The sequence below is a fragment of the Eutrema salsugineum genome, unplaced genomic scaffold (genome assembly GCF_000478725.1).
Source record: "Eutrema salsugineum unplaced genomic scaffold, Eutsalg1_0 scaffold_1, whole genome shotgun sequence".
Lineage (NCBI taxonomy): Eukaryota > Viridiplantae > Streptophyta > Magnoliopsida > Brassicales > Brassicaceae > Eutrema > Eutrema salsugineum.
The window spans coordinates 12,988,375-13,014,067 of NW_006256909.1; the positions used below are offsets into that span (position 1 = coordinate 12,988,375).

A 25,693-nucleotide genomic window follows, 5' to 3' on the forward strand; every position below is an offset into this window, starting at 1 on the left:
AAATTTCACATGACCAAAACGCTTGTGCCAAAGATTTTTTTGTTCTTCTTTTTCTTTGAAAGCCACATACGCTTATTCTCTTGATTTTTTCCATCGAATTGGAAAACTTCTGTCCTTCATCTTGATGTCCAAGATCTTCCTTCTTTTTAAATCTTGAATCATACACTTGTTGTCTTCAAAGATGACTCGATATCCATTGGATATCATTTGAGAGACATTAAGAAAATTTCTTGCTAGTTCGGGTACATAAAGTATATCTTTGATGACATGATCTCCTTTGTTTGTGGATACTCTTATATCTCCTTTTCCTTCGGACACGACCTTTCCACCGTTACCAATCCTTATGATAATTTTCTTTCTGCGATCTAAAGTAATGAAGTGTCTAATATCTTTAGACATGTGATTGCTGCATCCACTATCTACCAACCATGTTTCTTCTCCAATTGTCGAGATCTCTTTTCTTCAACAGCACTAAAGAGCATATGACACTCATCTTCATCTTCATCTTCTGATTCTTCAACACTTAGATGTGCTCTTTCACCTTTTCTAAGTTTGCAATCTCTGGCTATGTGCCCTGGTTTGTCACACACATAGCATCTTCTTTCACCGTTTGCACATCTTTGTGAAACGCTTTCACTCTTCTTTCTGAAACAATCTACCTCCTTGTGATTGTTCTTCTTACACACGCCACACCACATGTTGGTCTTCCCATGGCGAATTTTATTTTGCTTGTTTCCTCCTCTTGAGCCAAGCTTTTCTCCGTAAAACGCACCCTTATTGATACGATCTTCTCGGAGATTTAAACACCTCTCATGCGTCTTCAATGTTCCTATCAATTCTGTGAAAGAAAGAGTTAATAGGTCTTCTGTTTGTTCAAGTACCCCAACGATACTGTCGAATTGTTGTGGTACGGAGATTAGAATCTTTTGAACCACTTGGTAATCAGACTTCTCTTCTCCATGAACTCTTAGTTGATTGCTCAGATTAATCAACTTAGTTGTGAAATCATTTATGGTTTAACCTTCTTCCATATTCAGATTCTCATATTCTCTTCTTAAGGTCTGTAGATTAATCATCTTTACTTGTGAACTTCCTTGGCAGTCCATTTCCAAAGCGTTCCAAGCCTCTCTTGCGGTCGATGCGGGAGCAATTCTCGGAAATATGGATTCTGATAACACCGTATTTTGACCACTTTTATGGATCGTTTTGAAATACTTTTTCTATGTTTTTAATTATTTTTAAGTATTTTTATCACGTTTTTCTAGTATTTGTAGTTCCAAGACTCTTTTCAGGAAACTTAGGGAAAACTTAACAAAATGAATAGAAGACCAGATTTCAGCTCAGAGTTAAACCGTCAGAAGTTCACCCCCGATTAAAGGCCTTCTCACCGTCTGATCCAGCTTAAATTTGGAGATCTTAAAGATGGAAGTATCAGCTTTCCAGCACACTTTACAGCTTGGCAATTTAACGGTTCAATCAAAAGATACGCGAAGAGCAAGATGTCTCGTAAACCAGCCGGCAAGCATTTCCACCCGCGGCCAACAGGCCATTTCCCGCAGCCACAAGCTCCCCGACCGCGGCCAGCCAACTCCGAACCCGAAGGCCCATTTCTGAAGGCCAAAATGATTCCTTCATTTGGAGAAACCCTAAGTGACGCCCAGAAATGTCTTAAGCACTATAAATACATGTCTTAGGAACCCTAATTCATATCATCACCTTTTACACCATCTTGTTCTCTTGAACCATTGTTCTTTCTTTTTCAATTTCGGTTTCTGTACTACTTTTTAATACTATGTTTTTGATTTCGTTTATCATGTCTGAGTAGTTTTATTGTTGGGTCTAAGAGATTTTCGATGTGGGTATATATGTTCGGTGAGGATTCCATTGGCTATTGAGCCGAATCTTAGAACTTTTTCTTCTGAATTCGTTTTTACTGCATGAGAGTAGCGTCATGAACTACAATCTGATCCACATGCTTGGTGACATGAAAGTGTTCATCCGGTGTCAGATCTAGTTTGGGAGAGCAAAACAAACATAGGAGTGGAAACCTACCTATGGGCGATTTGTGAATGCTGACGAGTCTTAAACATAATGCACCTCTTCTTTTCCAGGGCCAGAGTGGAAACCTACTGGTCAGGATTTGGAGAAATAGTTGTCTATGATCACGACAGTGGCGTATTCATACGTCCATGACTCCAGTTCGAAAAGTTTAAGCTAAGATCTTATCAAATTTACTCTCTAGCAATGTTTTGAATCGTACATACCCCTGAGAAAACTTCCCTGAACCCCAGCGCTTTCTTTTGTATAGATTCACACCGATTTTCATTCAAGCTTTAGTCTAGTTTCTTTACTCTTTCAATCGATTTTCACTTAGCAGTTAGGTTTAGCCGTTTTTCTCGTTTTTACCCGTTTTCGTTAAGTTTTGTTATTAGGTCATTTTAATTAATGTATTTTATCTTTAAGATTCGTTTTTACGTTTTAAACACACCACCAAAACCCTCACAAAACTCGCCTGGTTCTAGACTTCCTTACTTTATATTTCTTTTGAAGGCTTTTGCAGGAAAGATTTTCCTTCCCTGTGGATTTGATCCCTAAGTACTACAATCGATCAGCTGTGCACTTGCGGCTATTGATTTCATTTAGGATAAAACTTGACACCCTCACCATGACACACATCAAGTTTTTGGCGCCGTTGCCGGGGAAGGCACGCGTTTTCTTTTCCGCAAAACCCTAAGAAAGGTTGGTAAATCGACTCTAGAACCCTTTTTTCTGCATATTTCCATTTTTCGGTTATTTTTTTTCCATTTCAGAAGATATGGATGCAATAAATCGAAATCCCTACTATGAGGGAGGTTTCTATAACACTCCTCAAGCCACCAGACGCAGAGAGAAGCAATACCTACGCGATCTCTACGAAGAGGTTCGAACCGAAGACTACAGAACGTTCCTGAACGAGCCTTACGTGCCGCCAATGGTAAATCCTAGACCACCTATGTATCACCTACCTTACCAGGTTCTCCAGAAAGATGAGAACGTCCAGCTCAGTAACCGATTGAGTCAACTCGAAGGCGTAATCAAGCAGTTCATAGAAGCTCAAGCAACCGCTACAGCAGCTCTAAACGAAAGGATATCAAAAATTTTAAATGAGAAGATCGATAACCTAGATTCACAAATCAAATCAATAGAAGAACGAGCAACCAAGGATGCAGCTATGATCGCTAACAGGTTTGACAGCGTGGAGGAAGAGCAAGCGAAACACACCTACGAGCTTCGCAACACCAAAAACAAGGTCATGGACCTAGATTTCAAACTTGATGATGTGTACAAATCCCTCAACGAAGCTAAGAACGAGTCTTATGACTTGACAGTCGAAGTTTCAGAGAAGGTTTACAAAGTCATAGACAAAACCGAAGAGCTTGACTCAACCATGGACAAAGTAGTCTATGCTCTTGATGAAGTTGAAGAAAAAGTTGAGGAGATCATACAAGGACTTGGAGAGCAGATTCCAGTAACCAAAACTAAAGACTCAAGTCTAGAGACGAAGTACATCAAGCCAGAAGACCCAGGAGATCATCCAGGAAGCAAAGGAGCAAGCAACAGCAGCAAATCACCTTGGAGACATTTTCCCGCGGTCACGTCACTTCCGACCGCGGCCAAGAGGCCTTCTCCCGCGGTCGTGCTCGGTCTACCTGCGGCCCATGGGCGTTTTCCCGCAGTCGCGTCTCCTGCAGTCAAGGCCAACCGGAAAAACGTTCCAAAACGGCCCCGTTCAGCTCATACAAGCAGCTGTGCGTCTGATACACCTCCTAGGATGACTAAACCACTCCATCAGCACCCAAAGATCTGAAGACGAAGACAAGTCATTGCCCTGCAACATGGCCTTGTCTTGTGAAGATGAGTACGAAGAACAATACTCTGAAGATGAAGAGTATGGGTTGTTTGTAGAAGATCCAAACGCAGGACATTCCTCAGAAGACAGTTCAGGAGAAATTCAATGGATCACCAACAACATCAGTAGGGAGAAGCTCATAGAGTTCAACAATGTGGTCAGGTCATTCCCTACTCACCTAAGCTTTGATGAAATCTGGAAGCTTGGTCGTTTGCAAGTCTTTTTCAGGTACTGCAAGGAGTCTAAAGAGGATATCCATAGATACTTTATGCGAGCTCGATACATGACAACACCAGAAGCAGCTGTCTATGCGATTCACCTTAAAAAACCCGAAGACTGCAACCACTACACCAACAAAATCAGCAAAGAGAAGCTCGATGAATTCAATGATGTAGTTTGAAATTTGCCTGAAGGAATCACCTTTGTCAGAGCTTGCAAGGACTTCATGATAGGCCATTACTTCTGTGAGAGCAAATAATCAATCCCCGAGATAGAAGACTTGTTCAATCATGCCAGAAGAGGTAAAACTGTTCGAACACTTCACAAAATCGAAGGTGCAGGTCAGTTTCTCATCTCTTGTTCTATTAGAGGTGAAATGTTTAAAAACGTGCTTTGTGATTCTGGAGTTTGTCTTAACATGATGTCCAAGGCAATTGCTTTGAGACTTGGTATTAAACACCTGCGCATGACTAGAGCAAAGATTAGTCTAGCTGATGATTCCAATGCAACACCTCAAGGAATAGCTCATGAAATTCCTTTGAGAATAGGAGATTGCATCGTGCATGTTGACTTCTACATTGTCGAAACGAGAGACGCAACACATCCAGTGATTCTCGGATGGTCTTTTCTAGCAACTTCCGGAGCTATAATGGACTGGCCAAACCGGAGGATTTCGTTTGCTAATATTGACAAAGATGTCTTCACAGAAGCTGTCCCATACAACAGCAAAGCAGGAAAATGTTCTGCAACAGAAGAGTTTGAAGAAGAACTTTGGAGTGACGAAGAACCTGCTAAGCAAAGCAAAGAGATGTCGAAAAAGACTTGTCTCAGGACAAGGTCTTCTTCATTGGACTAAGCCATGTCCAACACCAAAAGTCGAGCTAAAAGACTTAAAACAGAAGCGCTTAATGGGAGGCAACCCATTTAGGTATTGTTTTCTTTAGGAATTTTCTTTCTTTTTCAATTGATCTTTTTCTTTTTCTTAGTTTCAGGTGTTTTTTATAAAAAAAAAAGCCAAAAAAAAAAAATCAAAAAACAGAAAAAACCAAAAAGAATGATGGTCCCTGACTGCTGGGTCCAGCAGGAACCAAGGAGAAGCAGGAACAGGCCGCGATATAAGCCCCCACGGTCGCAGATGTTCTGACCGCAGGAAACGCATGATCGACCACAGCCGAGCACCACTTCACCGCAGTCGAGCACCACTTCACCGTGGTCGCGTGACCTCTGACCGCGGCAAATGGTCGTTGAGATGAAATCCGACCCCAAACCACCCACTTCACCTCATTCCACCTCACCAATCCCCACTCCACCTCATTCATCACTTCCCACCACCTTCATCACTACCTATCACCTTCTCAAACCTCTTCGAATGAATCCGGTTCATCTCCACCAGCATCCCGGATCCAGGTAAGTTCTCTTTGGCCTTACCAATTCGATTATCTATGCATTTTTCTCATCCATCGACTCGTTTCACACTGAGGACAGTGTGATTTAAGTCTGGGGGAGGATTTCATCTCTTTCTAACCACTTTTCTTTCATGAAGTCTTGCATTATCTACACTTTTTGCATTTTCCTTAAAGTTTTTCAAAATCGGTTCAAAACAAAATACGTTTTAAAGGGAATGGTGAACATGAATCAATGATAGTTGACTGTGTGCTTTTAGATTGTTCCTAGTGACATGCTCATTCATGATTAAGGACAAGACTAGGCGGTAGCTAAGCACATTTGAAACGAAGTACCCCAGAGGAATTTGAATGATTTCGATTTAGATGAAGGAATACACTAGCTCTGTTTTATTTGGACTTAATTTGGACTTAATTTTCTCATTGAAGCATTAGGCCAGGGAAACGAATCATACATTCAGGACTCCTTTACCCATTTTACCATTCTCTGTTGATCCTGAATGGCTAGTTCATCTTTAGCTAGTTCCCACCTTAACCAATCCTCTTTCAAAGCACATGCACTCTTGTTTTCTATTGTCTTATATGCAGATAAGTGCAAAAACGTTGGAGAGAAAGAGGAACGACACAGTTTTCAGTCACTAAAGATAGAGACCTGCAATTTGCCAGAAAGTTCCCGGAAGGATTCAACGCAAGAGGAAGATCAGTTTGCCTTAGAAAATTCTCAATTTTTGGTACAATCTCGTCCTCTAGTCTCTCTCTCTCTTTAAAAGGCATTTCTTTTTTCCGAAAATAAGAAAAGAAAGGAAATAAAAAGCCTTAGAGAGTCTAGAGAGGTCGAATCTTAAGTCCCAAGGCAATTGGAGTTCGATTTTATGGAGTTTTGGAGATCATTTTCTGACTCCCGGAAAGAATCTAAGTCTGGGGGAATAATTGTTTACAATAAAGGAGGAAGGATTATGCAACAACATTCGGCAAGAAGAAGTGACTTGAAATCTGCGGTCCTCAACAGGTCATTATCTCTCTTGCGGTTTTGCATATTATCTTGCATCCTCCAGATTCATCAGGTAACCCAAAACACTTTAACTCCATTACTTAGACAGCCCGTTAATGCCAAACGCCGTCTACCCTGGATGATGTCTTTAATGAGAATTCACTATTGAACTTAATGAATGTAGAGAGCTAGTTGACTGGAATCAAGATTTAGATTGTTTAAGTTTTGCATGACGGAAAAAGTGGACTAGTATCTTTTGTGTATTGGTGAGAATTTTCTAGACTAAGTTATGGATTGATGCACGATCTTTGGTCCTAGTTTAGGAGTTCATGTCTATGAGATTTGGGCATTCCCTATTCTTGTTTTCACTTAACCAGTTTAGACTTTTGCTTTGTTTGAGGACAAACAAAGGTTTAAGTCTTGGGGAGTTGATAACACTGTATTTTGACCACTTTTATGGATCGTTTTGAAATAATTTATCTTTGTTTTTAATTACTTTAAGTACTTTTATCACGTTTTTCTAGTATTTGTAGTTCCAAGACTCTTTTCAGGAAACTTAGGGAAAAGCTTAACAAAATGGATAGAAGACCAGATTTCAGCTCAGAGTCAAACCGTCAGAAGTTCACCCCCGATTGAAGGCTTTCTCACCGTCTGATCCAGCTCAAATTTGGAGATCTTAAAGATCGAAGTATCAGCTTTCCAGCACACTTTACAGCTTGGAAATCCAACGGTTCAATCAAAAGATACGCGAAGAGCAAGATGTCCCGTAAACCAGCCGGCAAGCATTTCCACCCGCGGCCAACAGGCCATTTCCCACGGCCACCAGCTCCCGGACCGCGGCCAGCCACCCATTCCCCACGGTCACACACTTCCCGACCGCGGCCAGCCAAATCCGAACCCGAAGGCCCATTTCTGAAGCCCAAAATGATTCTTTCATTTGGAGAAACCTTAAGTGACGCCCATAGATGTCTTAAGCCCTATAAAGACATGTCTTAGAAATCCTAATTCGTATCATCACCTTTTACACCATCTTGTTTTCTTATTGTTTTTACTTTAGCTTTTAGGGAGAGAGATCTATCTCTTGAACCCTTGTTCTTTCTTTTTCAATTTCGGTTTCTGTACTACTTTTTAATACTATGTTTTTGATTTCGTTTATCATGTCTGAGTAGTTTTATTGTTGGGTCTAAGGGATTTTCGATGGAGATATATATGTTCGGTGAGGATTCCATTGGCTATTGAGCCGAATCTTAGAACTTTTTCTTCTGAATTCGTTTTTACTGCATGAGAGTAGCGTCATGAACTACAATCTGATCCAGATGCTTGGTGACACGAAAGTGTTCATCCGGTGTCAGATCTAGTTTGGGAGAGCAAAACAAACATAGCAGTGGAAACCTGCCTATGAGCGATTTGTGAATGCTGATGAGTCTTAAACATAATGCACCTCTTCTTTTCCAGGGCCAGAGTGGAAACCTACTGGTCAGGGTTGAGAGAGATAGTTGTCTATGATCACGGCAGTGGCGTATTCATACATCCGTGACTCTAGTTTGAAAAGTTTAAGCTAAGATCTTACCAAATTTACTCTCTAGCAATGTTTTGAATCGTTCATACCCCTGAGAAAACTTTCCTGAATCCCAGCGCTTTCTTTTCTATAGATTCACACCGATTTTCATTCAAACTTTAGTCTAGTTTCTTTAGTCTTTCAATCGATTTTCACTTAGCAATTAGGTTTAGCCGTTTCTTTCGTTTTTACCTGTTTTCGTTTAGTTTAGTTATTAGGTCATTTTAATTACCGTATTTTATCTTTAAGATTCGTTTTTACGTTTTAAACACACCACCAAAACCCTCATAAAACTCGCCTGGTTCTAGACTTCCTTAGTTTATATTTATTTTGAAGGCTTTTGTAGGAAAGATCCTCCTTCCCTGTGGATTTGATCCCTAAGTACTACAATCGATCAGCTGTGCACTTGCGGCTATTGATTTCATTTAGGGTAAAACTTGACACCCTCACCACGACACACATCATATTCTGAAACTGCACTTTGAAGGATTTGGAGAGCCAACCGTATGATTCACCATTGAAGATTGGAATAACTTGTTGCATAGTTGTCTCCATAGCTCTGATACCGTGTAGAACTTTGAACTCTCAATGTGTTTAAGGATCGGACAACACAGATTTTACTCTGTTTTTCTATCTCTCTCTTTCTTAATAAACACTCAATGTATTATACTTGATTCTTGTAAAATGAAAACCACACACTTTTATTAGATAACCAACCAGTATTTATAGTTACATGACACACTTTGACCAAGGGACATGTCTTTAGAAGACATTCCATTGAAAAGACACATACATACATTCGTAACTGTTTTGCAGTTACCAAATCTATTCACACCTTTTCGAATAGTTTGACATAAAACAGTTACCTAATTATATAATATATGATTCTTATAAAATAATAAAATATGATGAAAAACTGATCACATAATATATGATTAATGAATTATATAATAAGCTCTATATTCTGTGGCTGCAAATGATAGACTATCCATGGAGAACGATACGTATGTGTGGATTTTTTCAAGCAACCAGCATTTGATCACCCTTCTATGAAAAATCACACATACGATTATATGGTGTAAATTTTTTGATCCATTCCCGATATATAAGATTCTTGGAAACATTTAAAGAAAAAAACAATAATAGTTTTTTTCTGTGTCATATCCTAGATGCGACAGATATGGAATCCCGAAAAGGTAAGACAAATAATACCAGATTTGGTTACTTAAGGGAGAATGGTGTGAGTTGTCCCATTGGTACAGTTCCTATACGAAGATTAACCAAAGACGATCTCTTGAGCTTAAACTCGTTAAACGACGATAAATTTAGTAAACCTCGTGGTTCTTGGAACACTACCACTTATGATCCTAATAATGATGTTCATGACCAACATCATGTAAGTTGTTTCTTTTTTTAATTAAATAATCTAATCATCGATGTAAATTTTGATATATTATTAATATCTTTGGTCATGTTGAATGAAATTAGTATGCGGCGGGTCGAACTAAGGACATAGGAATGCGCTACAATGGAGCTACAATGGATCTTTGTATAACCAATTTAAACCAATTTAGTTTTGCTCGGCTACTTTATACCTAACAAAACATGTACATCATTGTACTACAAGGACAACCTCAATCCTCGGCTTTATATAATAACTAAAAACAACACACTAATTCAGGTAAATCCAGCATTGTATTACAAGGAAAACCTCAATCCTCGGCTTTTCGTCTATACAAAGGTAAGAATCAGTCACATCATGCTGGTCAATTCTCTTTTAAGAGAATATAATTTTTATGGAACTTTAGAGTCAAAAAAAAAAAAACAGATTAATCGAATTATTGTATTTAAAAAAATAATTATTAAGATGAGGCGCTTTTTCAGTTTTCAACTTAAAAAAGAAAAGAACAGAAATAAAGTTTTTGATAGTAAAGTTTTAGTTTCTTTTTTTTTCAATGAACTATTTTCTTTTTTCCTTAAACTATTTTCCAATCCTTCTTCCCCTTTAACGGGGCATCGTTTCGAGTTACATTGGTTAAGATCAAACAAAAAAAATGTAAGCAAAAGATTACAACATAGAGGATCATATAGAGAGTTTTCTTTTATTTTTGCGTCGTAACGTGATTAAATAGGGCCGGCACTTAGCACGTGTGACCTGAGATATAACACAGGGCCCAATATGATTTCAGGCTTAGTATAGCTTTTAAAAAATTTGCTTTTAAAAAAAATTATGGAAAAAATACAAACAAATTTTAAGAACAACATATAGTATCAAGTGTCAACATAATAGAAGGTTTTTACAAAAGCTTTTTTATAATAATTAATTCATTCTCATTATTTTTAAGTGGTTTATAACGTATACATTTGGTTTTTGATAGATTTTTTCATATATTTTTGATAGTTGAAGTGTTTAATGTTAAATAATAATTATTGTTTATGAAAATTATTAAATTAATTATTCAGTAATTGTTTACTCACCTTTCACTCCTATATATGGTAAATATTTTTATTAGTTCACCATATAAATATTTTAAAAAATTATATATTATAAGGTCTATTATAAATTAGTAGCACAGGATCTTCGAAATGGCACTGATTAATTATAAAGATACGTACATGTATACTAATGGGACAGGCAGGTGGAAAATCATGTTACAATAGCCATTGCGATGTGGGGATGATAAGTGTTCGTGAAGATTTTCCATTGGGTGCGGCATTGAAGCCAGTGTCTATTCGTGGTTCTTGGCAAAGTCACTATGAAACCTTCGGTCTAATCAAGGTCTTGTTATTTCATTATTTACTGACATTTTCTATTTCATTCTCATTATATGCTCCATCCGTTTTTAAAAGAAAGATTTCATGGTTTTATTATTGTTTTCACAAAGATAATTTTTTTTGGGTAGGTTTTCAATCTTACACTAATAAAAGTTGAAGCTAAATACTTTTCAGGGTGTCCACATAGAATTTAAAATTGTAATTTTATTGGTCCACATCAACAATCAAAATTAAAGAAAGTTTACAAATTCTAATACTATTGCTGAATATAGAAATTAAGAAAATTTACAAATTCTAATATTATTGCTGAATAAAAAAATTCTGTATAAATTTTTTATTGGTCCACCTCAACATTGAAAATTAAAAAGTTTCCAAATTCTATTATTATTTTTCAAAAATATAAAAGATAAAGAAATTATATATATAATTTATATTAATAATAAAAACTAAAATAAATAATATTAAAATAGAAAAATTTAAATTAGATGTTTCAATTATATATATAACTACGAACAAAGAAAATATTAAAATTTATTTACATATGGATAAACACATATTTAGAGACTCCTACACTAGCATTCAAATTTTGGTCACATAATTATAATAAATTTTAAGTTATTTTTTTAATTCAAAAAATAGTTAAAAAAAAGCAAAATAAATTTAGTTAGATTTCACTAAAGAGTTATAACAACGTAAAAGAACCAATTTGACTAAACTATATGTTTAACTATTACCTAACCAAAGAATATGATGAAAGGGGATATAAACGAAGCCTACAAGCCACTTTAATATTGAAGAAAAGACCATAAAATCTTCAAAGCTTGACCACCAGATTTGAGAAGAATGATAAATTTCAAATAATCTGAGAAACATGTCAAGTGATTGATAACTAACACTTTTGAAAAACGAAGCACTGATAATAGAGAAAGAGGTTCCGACATTAAAGCGAAAGAGACTAAGATATCCGAAGAAGAACTTTGGAATCATATGACATCTAAAGGGGTTTTAACAACTTAATCTGAATCACAAAAGTAGCAATTAGCTGACTAAACAGAATCCGAATACATTCGGTAAACCTCAAAACAAGGATGAAAGACTAAAATCACTTGCCGCAACGGGCCTCATAAGGGCTCTTCCAGCTTTGATATTTAAATCTATTACTAATAAAAAATGAAGCTATGTATCTACGAGTGTCCACATAGGATTTAAAAGTTCAATTCTATTGGTCCACATCAATATTTAAAATTAAGAAAATTCCCAAATTTTAAAATTGTATTGACAAAAATATATATTTGTTGAAAATAAAAGTTGAAGCTATATGCCTCTAAGGACATCCATATAAATTATGTACATCTAAATTTTTGTCACATAAGCAAAACATATTTCCACATAATCTCATGTAATATATTATGCGAAAATGATCAAAAAAATATATTTTGTATATTCGACTTGGAATTGCAATAGATTAATGTAAAAGTTCTTCATATTTAGTTGTTCAATTTGTTATTCATTTTTTTTAAATTTTTATGTACTAAATTATACCAGTTTTGCCTACTTAATTATAATTAGAAAAAATGAGAATGAATATGATGAAACTGAATATAATCATAAAAAATCATTAATATAAGTAAATATGATATATTCATTGAAAAAACAGATATAACAAGAATAAAAATAACATGATGAAAAAATAAGCAAAAAATATTTCCACATAATCTCATGTAATATATTATGCGAAAATGATCAAAAAATAAATTATATTCTGTATATTGAACTTGGAATTGCAATAGATTAACGTAAAAGTTCTTCATATTTAGTTGTTCAATTTGTTATTCATTTTTCTAAATTTGTATGTACTAAATTATACTGGTTATGCCCACTTAATTATAATTAGAAAAAGTGAGAATGAATATGATGAAACTGAATATAATCATAAAAAGTCATTAAAATAAATAAAATATGATATATTCATTGAAAAAACAGATATAACAAAAATAAAAATGAACATGATGAAAAAATGGTTTCATTCTTATTAGAAGAGATGAGGAATAATCATTGAAAATTTATTTAAAAATTAACACAACTAATTAAAAAAAACATTAATTCACAAAATTCGTGTGATTTTATTAATTTCATATTCAACTACTGTTTAGATTTTGTTATTAATCTCAAAGCAAAATTTTTGTTTATTAGTTTATTTTTTAAAATTAATAGATCAAAGTAAAAATCTTTATTGGTTAAACAAAAGAAGAAAAATGATTATTTTTTATTGTTTTTAAAGAACACATATATAATTGGAATAAAAAAAAAAGGATGAAAAACAATTATTTTTTGATTTAACAAAGTGAATGTATGATACATTTCATCATGTCAATACTTTGTTTAAAAAATAGCATTTGATGAATTTGTAAAAATTTTAGTTGGTTTGGATTTATAAATTTATAAGTTTTTGACCAAATAAATACGTTTTTGATAAATGACATATATATATATGTATATATAGATTCAAACAAAACTGTTAAAACCTCACAATTTAAAAATAAACATGATGAAAAACAATTTTCATTCTTCTTAGAAAAAATTAGATATAATCATTGAAAACAAAATATGACATATATAGATTCAAAATAAAACCGTTAAAAATTTGTAATTTACATAAAAATTGTTAGATTAATACCATAATATTTTAGTATATTATTAAATCGTTGTTATATAAAATTTTGCATATAATTTTTATCAACAAAATACCCACGCGTAGCGTGGGAGCAAAATCTAGTGTATTTTTAATAGTTACTGATGATAAATTTTAAATTTTAGAGAAAAAATAATTCAATTTATTGAATTACTATTAGTTTAGAGTTGTAAGAAGTTGTTAATCATAACAAATAACACATTTAGAACCAAGTTTAGATTTATTTTCTTAGAGCTTGATTGGTATGTCAATTGAATAACACAATACCAAAATAGATGAATAATAAAATAGCAGAATCAATAGGACGATAAAATTTAAAACTGAATAATCTCAAAACGTCAAATAACTACTATCTACTAGATGAATGAAGTTTTGTAAAAACTAGTTATCTTTTATATACTAAAGCACAAGTCACTTATGCAATTAAATGTTGATCACATGTGGCAAGTTTTCCAAAATTATGAAAAAAACAACAATGAAAAAAAAATTGAACGTATCAATAAGATTAAAAAGCATCAATTTAATAAAGTCCTATATGCAAAACACAGCTTTCGTATAAGAAATAACTCTTATTATTAATGTTTAGAAAATAGTTCAAAACTAAACATCCAAGCTCTTATACTTATCTTGTGTTTATCCCAACTCAATAAACACATATATATAGGTTTCTAGATTCCTTAATCCTACTTCTATTAGAACTAGGAAAACTTCCTTTTAGGCCTATCGTATTATTAACCGACTTGTTAATAATGTCTTGGGCCTTAAGTCTAAGAAGCTTATCCAACAATCACCTTCTTAAGCTTCGAGTCCACTTCTGCGAGGTCTTGAACACCGATCAAACTCCTCATTGTCTTGAACTTGATTCTTGCAAGGGCTTTTGTCAAAATGTCTGCACACTGTTCTTCTCCAGATACAAACTCCACTTCGATCAGCTCATCTTCGACGCACTCTCGGATGAAGTGATATCGCTTGTGAATATGTTTGCTTCTTCCATGAAAAACAGGGTTTCGAGTTAGAGCAATGGCCGACATATGGCTTGCTTTGCTGCTTCCGTCGCAGCCATGAACTCAGCTTCACAAGATGATAACGCAATAGTTTGTTGTTTCTGCGAGCACCAAGTAATTGGTGATTCACCGATATAGAACACATGACCACTTATACTTCTTCCATCTTCTAGGTCCACGTTATGGCTACTGTCGCTATATCCCACAATTTCCTTTGTCCCTCCACGTTTATATGTTAGGCCAAAGCCTGCTGTTCCTTGGAGGTACCGTAAAATTTGCTTCAGCGCTTTGCCATGTGACTGCCGCTTATCCTGCATATACCTGCTGGCTACTCCAACTGAGAAAGCAAGATCAGGCCTTGTATGCAGCAAATATCATAAGCAACCTATCTTCCTTCGATACAGAGTGGCATCTTCGGGTGTTTCTTCTTGGGTTTTAGACAGCTTTAAACCAAACTCCATAGGAATATGTGTTGGATTGCAACCATCTAGCCCAGCTTCCTTTAGTATTCTTCGAGCATATGCTTCTTGTTTCATCTCAATTCCTTCTTTGCTCTGTTTGACTTCTGTACCAAGATAGTAGGTAAGCTTGCCGAGATCTGACATCTCGCCTGTTGACGTCATTCCTGCTTTGAACTCGTGTATGATCCCAAGTGAATTTCCTGTTACAAACAGGTCATCGACGTATACAGCTACAATTAAAAGCTTCGCACCTTCAGCCTTGCGATACACAGCACTTTCTTTTGAGCATCTTTTGAAGTTCATACCCTTCAGAATTTGATCAAGCTTCGTGTTCCATGCACGCGGGGCTTGTCTTAGGCCATATAAAGCCTTTGAGAGTTTGAAAACCTTCTGTTCTTCTCCCTTCTTTTCAAACCCCTCAGGCTGAGACACATACACATCCTCGTTCAACTCTCCGTGTAGGAATGCAGTATTGACGTCGAGATGATGAATCTCCCACCCGTGAGAAGCAGCTAATCCCACGAGCAACCTCACTGTTTCTATTCAAGCCACTGGTGCAAATACTTCGTCAAAATCTACTCCTGATTCTTGAACATATCCTTTTGCAACAAGTCTGGCTTTGAATTTGTTTATTGTGCCGTCTGCGTTTCTCTTGGTTTTAAAAACCCACTTGAGACCTATGACCTTGACCCCTCTTGGTTTATCGACTAGTTTTCAAGTCTTGTTTTTATTAATTAAAGAGATCTCGTCTTTACAAGCTTGTGTCCATTCATCCGAGTCCTTTGCTTCACTATAGTTCATTGGCTCATCATTTAGTGACAAGAGAAGTCTCTCACACTCAATATCGGCCAGAAGAACAAAGTCTTTGAGATGTCCTGGTAAATTCACTTGTCTTCCTGACCGTGTGAATCGTTCCTGATTTCCGATGATGTGGTCATCGTTTATCTGATCCTCTTCATCACTCTGTTCTTCCATTGCTTCTTCGTGTGCATTGCTGTCACTATTTTGTTCTTGTTGAACTTCTGTATCATCGTTGGTCTCGGGTGGAATGGCAACTTCTTTGTAAGGACCTTGTCCTTCATCTGTGACTTCTCCCCAAATCATTCGAAACCTCCCTGGTTCACCATTGTCCTCTGTATTGGCTCCCTCCCAATTCCAACTGCTTCTTCATTGAAAGCTACATCTCGGCTTACAACGACTTTCCTTGTAGTTGGGTTGTAAAGCCTATACGCTTTGGATCCAGGTTCTATTCCGAGATGTACCAACTGTTGTGATCGATCGTCGAGCTTTTTCATGTTGACATCAACAGGCTCGATTTTCGCGTAAGCCAAGCACCCAAAAACTCTGAGATGATCGACACTAGGCTTCTTGTTCTTGTGGCTTTCATAGGGTGTTTGATTTTTCAAAGCTCTTGTGGGGACTCGATTTAACAAGTATGTTGAATGTTGAACGGCTTCTCCCCACAAGTAGTTTGGAACCCCCTTTGCCTTTAAGATACTTCTTGTCATCTCCATTAGTGTTCGATTTCTTCTTTCAACCACTCCGTTTTGCTGTGGGGTGTAGGGGGCAGTCAGATGTCTATTAATTCCGTTTATGCTGCAAAACTCCTGGAATTCATTCGATGTGAACTCGCCACCTCTGTCCGTTCGAAGTGCTTTTATCGTCTTCTCACATTCCTTTTCTACCATATTCTTAAAGCCTTTGAACTTCACAAATGCTTCGCCCTTCTCTTTTAACAATATCGTCCACATATACCTTGTATGATCATCAATGATCACAAAGATATATCTGTTGCGAGCTGGTGTTGCTGGTGATATTGGTCCGCATAAGTCAGCATGTATGAGTTCCAAAGGATGAGAAGATCGGTATCGAGTTGGAGCTGGGAATGACTGACGGGTCTGTTTTCCAACCAAGCATGACTCGCAAAGTTATGTTTCAGCCTTGATCCTTGGTAAACCCTGAACCATCTTGAGCGCTGACATGCTTTTAATGGTTTTAAAGCTTATGTGACCGAGCCTGGCATGCCATCTCCATGTGTCTTCTTCCATATTTGAGTGCAAGCAAACTGGTTTCCCAATTTTCAGGTTTATCTTGTAAAGCATGTTGCTTGATCTTAGTACTCTTACTAAGAGTCTTCCATCGGGGTCGTGTAGTGTTAGAAAGTTTTCTTTCCTTCTAACATCGCAACCATGTTCGGTTGCTTGTCCCAAGCTAAGAATATTGCTTTGGAACTATCTTTTGTTTGCCTGTTTTTCCTTCGAACAAGATCGATCCCTTGCCACCAATGTCAATACACGAGCCATCCCCAAACTTTACCTTGCCTTTGATGTTTTCATTCAACTCTAAAAAGAATGATTTCACACCTGTCATATGGTTGCTTGCACCATTGTCTAAGTACCAGGTACCTTCTTCGCCTTTCTCCTTTTCGTATTTCTTAGGTACCAAGTTCTCTTCATTCAGGAATACCGACTCGAGCATGTACAGAGCTTGGTCTGCCTCTTCTGTCTCTACTTTGTTGGCCTCCTGATTTTGTTTTCTGTCGGGACAAACTGAGGCGAAGTGCCCGGCCTTATCGCACCTGTAACAGATTACACTTGATATGTCATTCTTCTCCTTGGTTTGATTTGTCGATTTTCTTGAGCTTGAGGATTAGATCCTCCTCCTCTGCCTTGTCCCCTATTCCCTCGTCCTCCTCGTCCTCTGCCACCTCGCGAGTTGCTTTGGTCTGATTTTGCGTATAAAAGCTTTCCCTGAGTCTCATCTTCTTTGTCATCTTCTGAGATTCTTTCTTCGTACGCTTTTATTCGCCCAACAATGTCTTCATAACCTGTTGTCTTTAAATCGAGGACTTGTTCGAGGGAAGCAACGATCTGTATATACTTGCTTCTCGGCAAACTATTTAAGAATTTCTTAACAAGTCTTGATTCTTCAATTGTTTCTCTGAGAGCAGCAGCTTTCGATGCAAGCTGAGATAACTTCCCAGCAAAGCTATCGACGGTGTCTGAATCCGCCATCTTCATTCTTTTGAACTCAGACATCAGTGTTTGTAACCGTGCTTCCTTGACGCGTTCTGCCCCTAAATTACGTGTCTTGATCGAATCCCAAATTGCTTTTGGAGAATTCTGATCTTTAACTGTAGAATTAGGGTTTCAGGATTGACTGGAAGAGTAGTGCCAATGCGATGTCATTCTTATTAGGATCTGTCGATCCTGGCTCGATCGTTTCCCAAGCTTTATGAAGTCGCAGCATTACTCTCATCCTCATAGCCCATATTGTATAATTTGTAGACGTCAGCATGGGGCATCGGATCGACAAAGGAATTGATTCCTTCCGAGCAGCTACGGCGGTCGTGATGGCCTTGGAGGAATCGTCTCCTTCACCTGCCATTCTTTATGGTGTCGTCGTCTTCTACTCGACTTCTTCTCCTTCTCGATTTGCTCTGATACCAAATAAAGTCGTATATGCAAAATACAGCTTTCATATAAGAAATAACTTTTCTTATTAATGTTTAGTAAATAGCTCAAAAATAAACATCCAAGCTCTTATGCTTATCTTGTGTTTATCACAACTCAATAAACACATATATATATATATATAGGTTTTTAGAATTCCTAATCATACACCTAATAAAATTAGGAAAACTTCCTTTTAGGCCTATCGTATTCATCGACGAAAACTTCAACGAAAGTTGCAATTTTGATGTGGATGATGATGTCCTGTCAAGAAGCTTTGAGAAGCTTGGAGTGGTCTCTCGTGTGAGCTTATGGGTCTCTCTTCTATAATCTGAACTTTTCTCCATATGTATATTCTGTGAGTAAACTAATATTGTGAAAATGAAAAGGGTTGGTTAGATTCAGAAGACAAGTATAGATGCGTAAATATGAAAAAACAAACGAGATCATGGGAACAACGACGAAATAGATCAGAGATGGTGCTAAAGGCAAGATGAGGTGGTTAATTCAAAGATGAAGAGGCAGCCGAGATCATACGTCATGCATGTAACATGCAAACCGAAGAGTTAACAACAAGCCACTCCAATATTTATAATAGTAAGTTTGTATCTGAATTTTTTTTGTTTGTTTTATAATGCCACCTTCTTCAAATTAACGACCATGTTCAAATAATTTTTTTTTTTGTTTTTTTGGATCAAATAATTTTATGTTTTCAATATTTGAGCTATAGTATGTAATAAGGGAATAAAACGTATAAAGCCACATAAAAAAACATAAAGCCACAAAAAAATATATTTTAAATTAATCTTTACCGTGCGTAGCACCAGGTGTAATCCTAGTAATAAATTAAAACATGTTAGATGAAATTGAATATTTACTGTTAGTTTTAATGCTTTATCATTTCATACTTAATATTATGAATGCCGAATCATGTTTTCAAAACATTAAAACATGCATAAGATACATACCATTCAAGCTTTTAATATGTGTGAAAAATCCAAAAAAAGTTATCAATTAGAAGCAGAAAGAATTCTATTTGGGTATATACCTGGTATTCTTTTTTTCTTTTTTTTTTTAATATCATATCATATGATGTTAACGTTTAGTTACTATTTTTTAATAACAGGACCAAGCAAATGGCAATTGGTGGTTGGAGTTTGGTGCTATGCAGCAGAAATAGGATTTTGGCCATGGCTTAAGTTTCGTGAAAGCTCTGGAAACTATGTCGAGTGGGGAGGAGAAGTATACAGTGCATCTGCCAAGTCCTAAAATGGGATATGGATTTTTTCCTATTGCAAAAAGGAAGTTTGATGCATATATTAAACGTATTTCCATACTGAACGGTACTTTTCAAGTTGATCGGCAAGTGAAACATCTCGAAGAATTTTCGGACAACACTCGAGGCTACGGCGTGGGAGGACTTCTACAATCCAGAATCGCTGACGCGGGTCATGTGATCTATTATGGTGGTCCCTGGAAAATCTAAATCTTATTATAGATTTTTGTAACATGGAAAAGGAAGTCATTACATTGACTAATTGGTTTGACAAACAGTTATCGTTTTGTGAAAAATTAAGAGAAATTGTATAAGAGCATTTCTAAAAAATATCTTATAATTTCAAATATAAGGTTTTATGCATTCTAATGAAGTGATATTTATAATTTTTTTTTATTTTCATTTCAGTCCTTCTAGTTATATACTTTCAAATTAATCTTAATAATTTTTGTGTTTACATTTTTAACTCTCCTAATTTTATGTTTTATAATATTTCATATATATTCTTATAAATTGTGTTTATCCATATAACATAAAATACACACTCTAAGATAAAATATTTATTTATCATTTCAAAATATTTTGATTGATCATATATAGAACATTATGATAATAGTTTTACTGAGTAATCTGATTAGAAAATCCTTAATGCCATAAAAAACAAAAAATTCTTCTCGAGCTTCTCCTAATTAATTACATGTCCTCCAATATGTCTGGAATCGACATAACGTGAGAGATGTTCGATAAAGTCATGCGACCTCATCAATGATTGGAATGTTCGGATAGACTCTTTTAGAATTCCAAATGATGATGACGACACAAAATCCGTTACGAGTGGCCAGTGTTCTGGAACAAGATGATGAACTTTTTATATACTCGTGGTAAGAATATTTCTGAAACTTATATTTTTGTAAATTTTGTTCACGTGGTTTTTTATTCATCCGGTTAAATAAGTTTAACTAATAGTGGGATTGGCAAGGAAAAAAAAAAGTTGACTGATTAATATATTGACAAAATGTTGACTGATTAATATATTAACAAATATTTAAATGGGAATTATTGAACAAGCAAACGTCTTTCCAGAATTAATAAGAACTAGGCTTGTACCTACGCATACGTGCGGTTTCATTTAACATAAAATTTTTATAAATATATTTATATTGATATATACATATATTTCATTATAAAATTTGATAATTTGCTTAATTTTTTAGATTTAGTTTTTTTCTAAAACAAAATATGTTTTTAGAAATAATTTGTTTAGGATTTGAAATAAGTCAAATAAGAAAATTATTCTTACCATTTTAGAAATCATAAACAAGGTATGAGTTAAAAAACATAGATTAAAACCACATTTTAGGATTGAATTGTATGAAAATATATAATTACTTCTAAATTTTGATGTTTTCATGTTTATGACATGCACAATTGTCATGATTCTCATATGAATCTACGTATCACCATTAAAACTAAAATTTAGAGTATGTTTGAGCTTATGAAATATACTAAATTAAACAAATGAAACTAGAATTTAAACTCTTCGCAATTAAAACATGTATTTTGAACATTAAAAGTGTCTTTTTGACCTTTACCAATACAACTAAAATTCAAAAATTAAAACCTAAGTTCAAATATACCTTCTTTTTATTAACTGCTGTTTACATGACTTTAACCTTTAGTCTTCAATCTCCAATGTCACTATGCTTTGAAGTTCCATTATTAACATTGCATTTATCGTCACACTTTTCTCATTTCTCCCACTAATCTATCTTTAATTACTCTTAAATGTACCACCACTAAGTACCACCATAATCTTAAAAAAAAGATTGATGAAATTTTTCAGATGAAATTTACACTTACTAAATTGAAAATTAGAATAAATGCTATTAACTTTATTTTTAAAATGGACACTTGTTGGTCTCTAGAGTGCTGATGTGGTGAGCTGAGGGAGATGAATCACCTCTTTTCATATATATAAAAAAATCAAAAATTAAAACCCAAGTTCGAATATACCTTCTCTTTATTAACTGCTGTTTACATGACGTTAACCCTTAGTCTTCAATCTCCAATGTTAAAATATGTTTTCACTAACTATGCTTTGAAGTTCTATTATTAACATTAAGCATTTACCGTTAGACCTTTCTCATTCTCCCACTAATCAACCTTTAGTTACTCTTAAATCGTATCACTTCTAAGTACCACCACATGATGAAATTTCTCATATGAAATTTACACTTAATAAATTGAAAATTAGAATAAATGTCATTAACTTTATTTTCAAATGGACACTTGTTGGTCTATAGAGTGTTGATGTGGCGAGCTGTGGGAGAGGGCTCACCTCTTTTCATATATATGATTCATTGTAATACCAAGTAAATGCTCATTCATATAAATGAGAACCAAATCTTGCCATAATTTCCTTTGGTCAACAGTCTTATATAAATGAGAACCAAATTGTTGTGTTCCTTTCTCAACCTCTTCTTGTTAATAAAGAAAAAGGAAATGAGAAGACCAGTGATTTGGGTGTTTTTATATGGATAAATATTAAATTTCATTTAAACTAAAAAAAATAAATACGTTTTCACATTATTAATGCGAGCTGTAATATAATATCATAAATTAAAAACAAAAGATTGTTAGCTGAGTTTTCCTTTAGTCACTGGTCTCCATGAATCCCAGAGTTGTAAGCCTTTCTCATAGCGTTTATCCTTGAGAATCTGTATTGATCCAAAACGATTTCAAACATCTTTGTAGACGAACTTAATCAGCATAGATATTGGAGATGGTGATGATCCATGCCTTCTTTCATTCCTTTCCCTCCACAGAGTGTAGATGATGGGTTGAAAAAGATATCGAGAAATGAATCCGTTCAATCTATTTTGATGAGGAATGAGATTAGGTTGACCATGTCAAGCCATTTCGAAGAGAGTCTTGAGCAAGGATTCATTTTTCTAAGTTTGTCCACACCTGTTTAGAGTAGGTGGCAAAGTACACATGCAGTAAGTGGTTTCACAATCGTGATTCAAGTGAATAATGGCAAAGTACACATGCAGTTTGAATATTCGAATTCCAAGTTTGGATATGATCTCCTCTAGTGAGATTGAGACGGTTATGCAGAGAGATCCAAGTAATAAATCCGAACTTGGGTCCATGTTCTCCTCTCCTTGTTTCTTGATGCCGTGCTCCCTGTCTGATGATGACTTGATGTCCTCATAAATTCTATGAAAGCCCACACATACCATTATAAGTCGTCTGTACATTTTCATTACATATTTCAATAATCCTTAAAATGCTTTGAAATGTAGCATACTTTCATCTTTTTTAATTTCCTACTTCTGATCGTAACAATAATAGAGAATGTTTTTGATGCATGTCTCCTGATTATCTTTTTTAGATCTTCAAATTTTATTTATAACTGTTTTTAAATAAATATTCACTAAAAATAAATTACGACATTTTCCTCTACGATTTTGGTAGGAACTTAAGTTTTAGTAATTATAAAGAAAACCAAAAGTCCTTGAGAATCCTCTGACACATCAATGTTTTTGTAGCAACGATATTTTTTTATATTCTCAAATGTAGAGATTATTTTCTCCGAAATCAACTGTATTAAATGCATTTGACCAATCAATCAAACGTAAGTCTCTCATGAATTGTTGACCAAAAAATAAGTGCAAATTTGATAAGAATCTGTTGAATCGTGCAGTTTATGTTAATTGATTACTATATGTCTTTCCAAAATTTTTGTTTTGGTCAACGGCTTTAAGTTAGTAAGAATCATATATTTTCTTTCTTTCTCAGCCTCCTCGACCTTCTGACTGTTATATAATGCCTTTATATATGTTTCCAATATCAAAACTAATCCTCCCTCTCCTTTCTCTCTCTATTGGGTTTATACCCAATAATTACGGCCAACTTTCGCAGACCGATGAAGAGATGAGACAAGTCCTTCCACACATCCACCCAACGATTTGACAAAAGACTTGTCCTTATGGCTTCTTTGATGGACAGTCTCGATAAGATCTTAAGCAAACTCTCAAAAGATGTATTGCTTAAGATCTTAATCCAGACTGTCCATCAAAAAAGCCATGAGGACAAATGTTCTGTCAAAACGATGGGTGCATGTGATCATCATGCTGCTAGATTGATTACCAAGGTCATTTTTTTTTCTCATTAGTTTCGCATATATCTGGTTTTTTGGATAAAGACAATAGATCTGATCTATAACTGATGATCTCGGTTGTTGTTATGCTGATAAACCCTAAGATAAACCATGAATAATATAGATTAGTTGATCCCTGGTTGTTCAAGTGCAAAATCAAAACCAGGATAACCCATGAATACATACATTTTCTATTGTTTTCTATCAAAGTACATGACTTTTGAAAAAACGAGGTTTCAAATTATTTGAGATACTGTATATAACATGTTTGGTGTTGTTATTGTATGTATTTATTGGAATTTATTTTGAATTTACAATGTGAAAGATAAAAGTTAACAGTATTTTGCGCGAAAAACTCAACTTATCAAAAAATATTTATAGTCAATATATTAAGATCAGTGAGTTTGATTTCCATTGTAAATGATGACTTATCAAAGGCTGATCCTGGTTTTGATAGATGTAAACAAGATATGAAAATTCCATACTAAAAAAAACGAAAAATGTATTTGAAATTGAATATAGACCATGAATTTATTATTATCACGGTGAATACTGAATATGAATTCTAGGGAAGCATAAATCTATTGCTTTGTTCCACTTAGAATTACTTGCATACAAAATGTATTGTTTACAGGGCCATGTCTATGCACATGAAAAATAAACATTGCCCTACGAGTCTATTTTTTAAGAAATAACTGAAAAATCCATTTTTAAGTTAAGTTTACTAGTTGTTATTTAGTATTAGGAAAACATTAGTTTATGTAGTATAAATTAACAACTAATTAAAACTGAATTTAACATTATAATAAAAATATTAGTACAACATGTAAAACCAAAAAATTCACATAAAAATAAAAATAGTGATTTAATCACGAATATGTAATAAATGTTAAGAACCCTAAGAGTCCTAAGAACCCTAAGAGCCCTAAGAGTCCTAAGAGCCCTAAGAGTCCTAAGAGCTCTAAGAACTCTAAGAGCCATTAGAGCCCTAAGAGTCTTAAGAGTCCTAAGAGCTTTAAGAGTTCTATGAGCATGTTTATTAGAGAAACTCATAAAGAGTTTTTAAATAATATTTAATAATAGATAAAAGAGAGGAGAGAGAAATAATGTTTTTCTATTAAGGTGAGTAAATAAGAGAGATATAAAGATAAAAAAAAAAGAGGAGAAAGAAAAATGTTTTCTTCTTCTCTAGCCAACCATCGCATGCCACATCATCACATGGATCGATCCTTCAGATCCTTAAATAAGGATCATTTCTTTTTTTCTAATCAGCTTTACTATTAAAATATACCCAAGAAATCCAGCAAGAATCACCGATAAACATGGTCTAAGAACCCTAAGAGTCCTAAGAGCCAATAAACCAGCAACCAGCAACGAACAACCAGCAATGAGCAACCAGCAACGAGCAACGAGCCACGAGCCACGGCCAGGCCAGGCGGCTGCGGCGGCGCGCGTGTGGTCTTTTCTCTTCTCCATCACACTTTGACCAAGGATATAACATAATCCTTATTTATATCACTCAAAAAATTTTCAATCCATCAATATGGGACCAATGACATGTTTCATCATTTAAGTTTAGTCAATTCATAGGGCTTTTCATTAAACCCAAATGCTTTCATTTCAATTCACACACACACATTTGTATAAAGCCCACCAGCTTTAACAAATTGTTCCAACACAACACACATAACAACTTAAACAATTAGAAAAATATGTTTTTATTTTCCTCTTCTTCATTAAAGACCTCTACAACTCACTTTTTCTTTTTACTACAATAACCACATAATTAGTTGGTATCTATTAATATCTAA

The 25,693-nt window shown here is 35.0% G+C and overlaps 1 pseudogene; it reads left to right on the forward strand.

Annotated features, from left to right (window-relative positions):
• The first annotated feature begins 3,211 nt into the window (after nt 1–3,211).
• LOC112082000 lies at nt 3,212–19,930 on the forward strand (annotated as a pseudogene).
• Nucleotides 19,931–25,693: the final 5,763 nt, after the last annotated feature.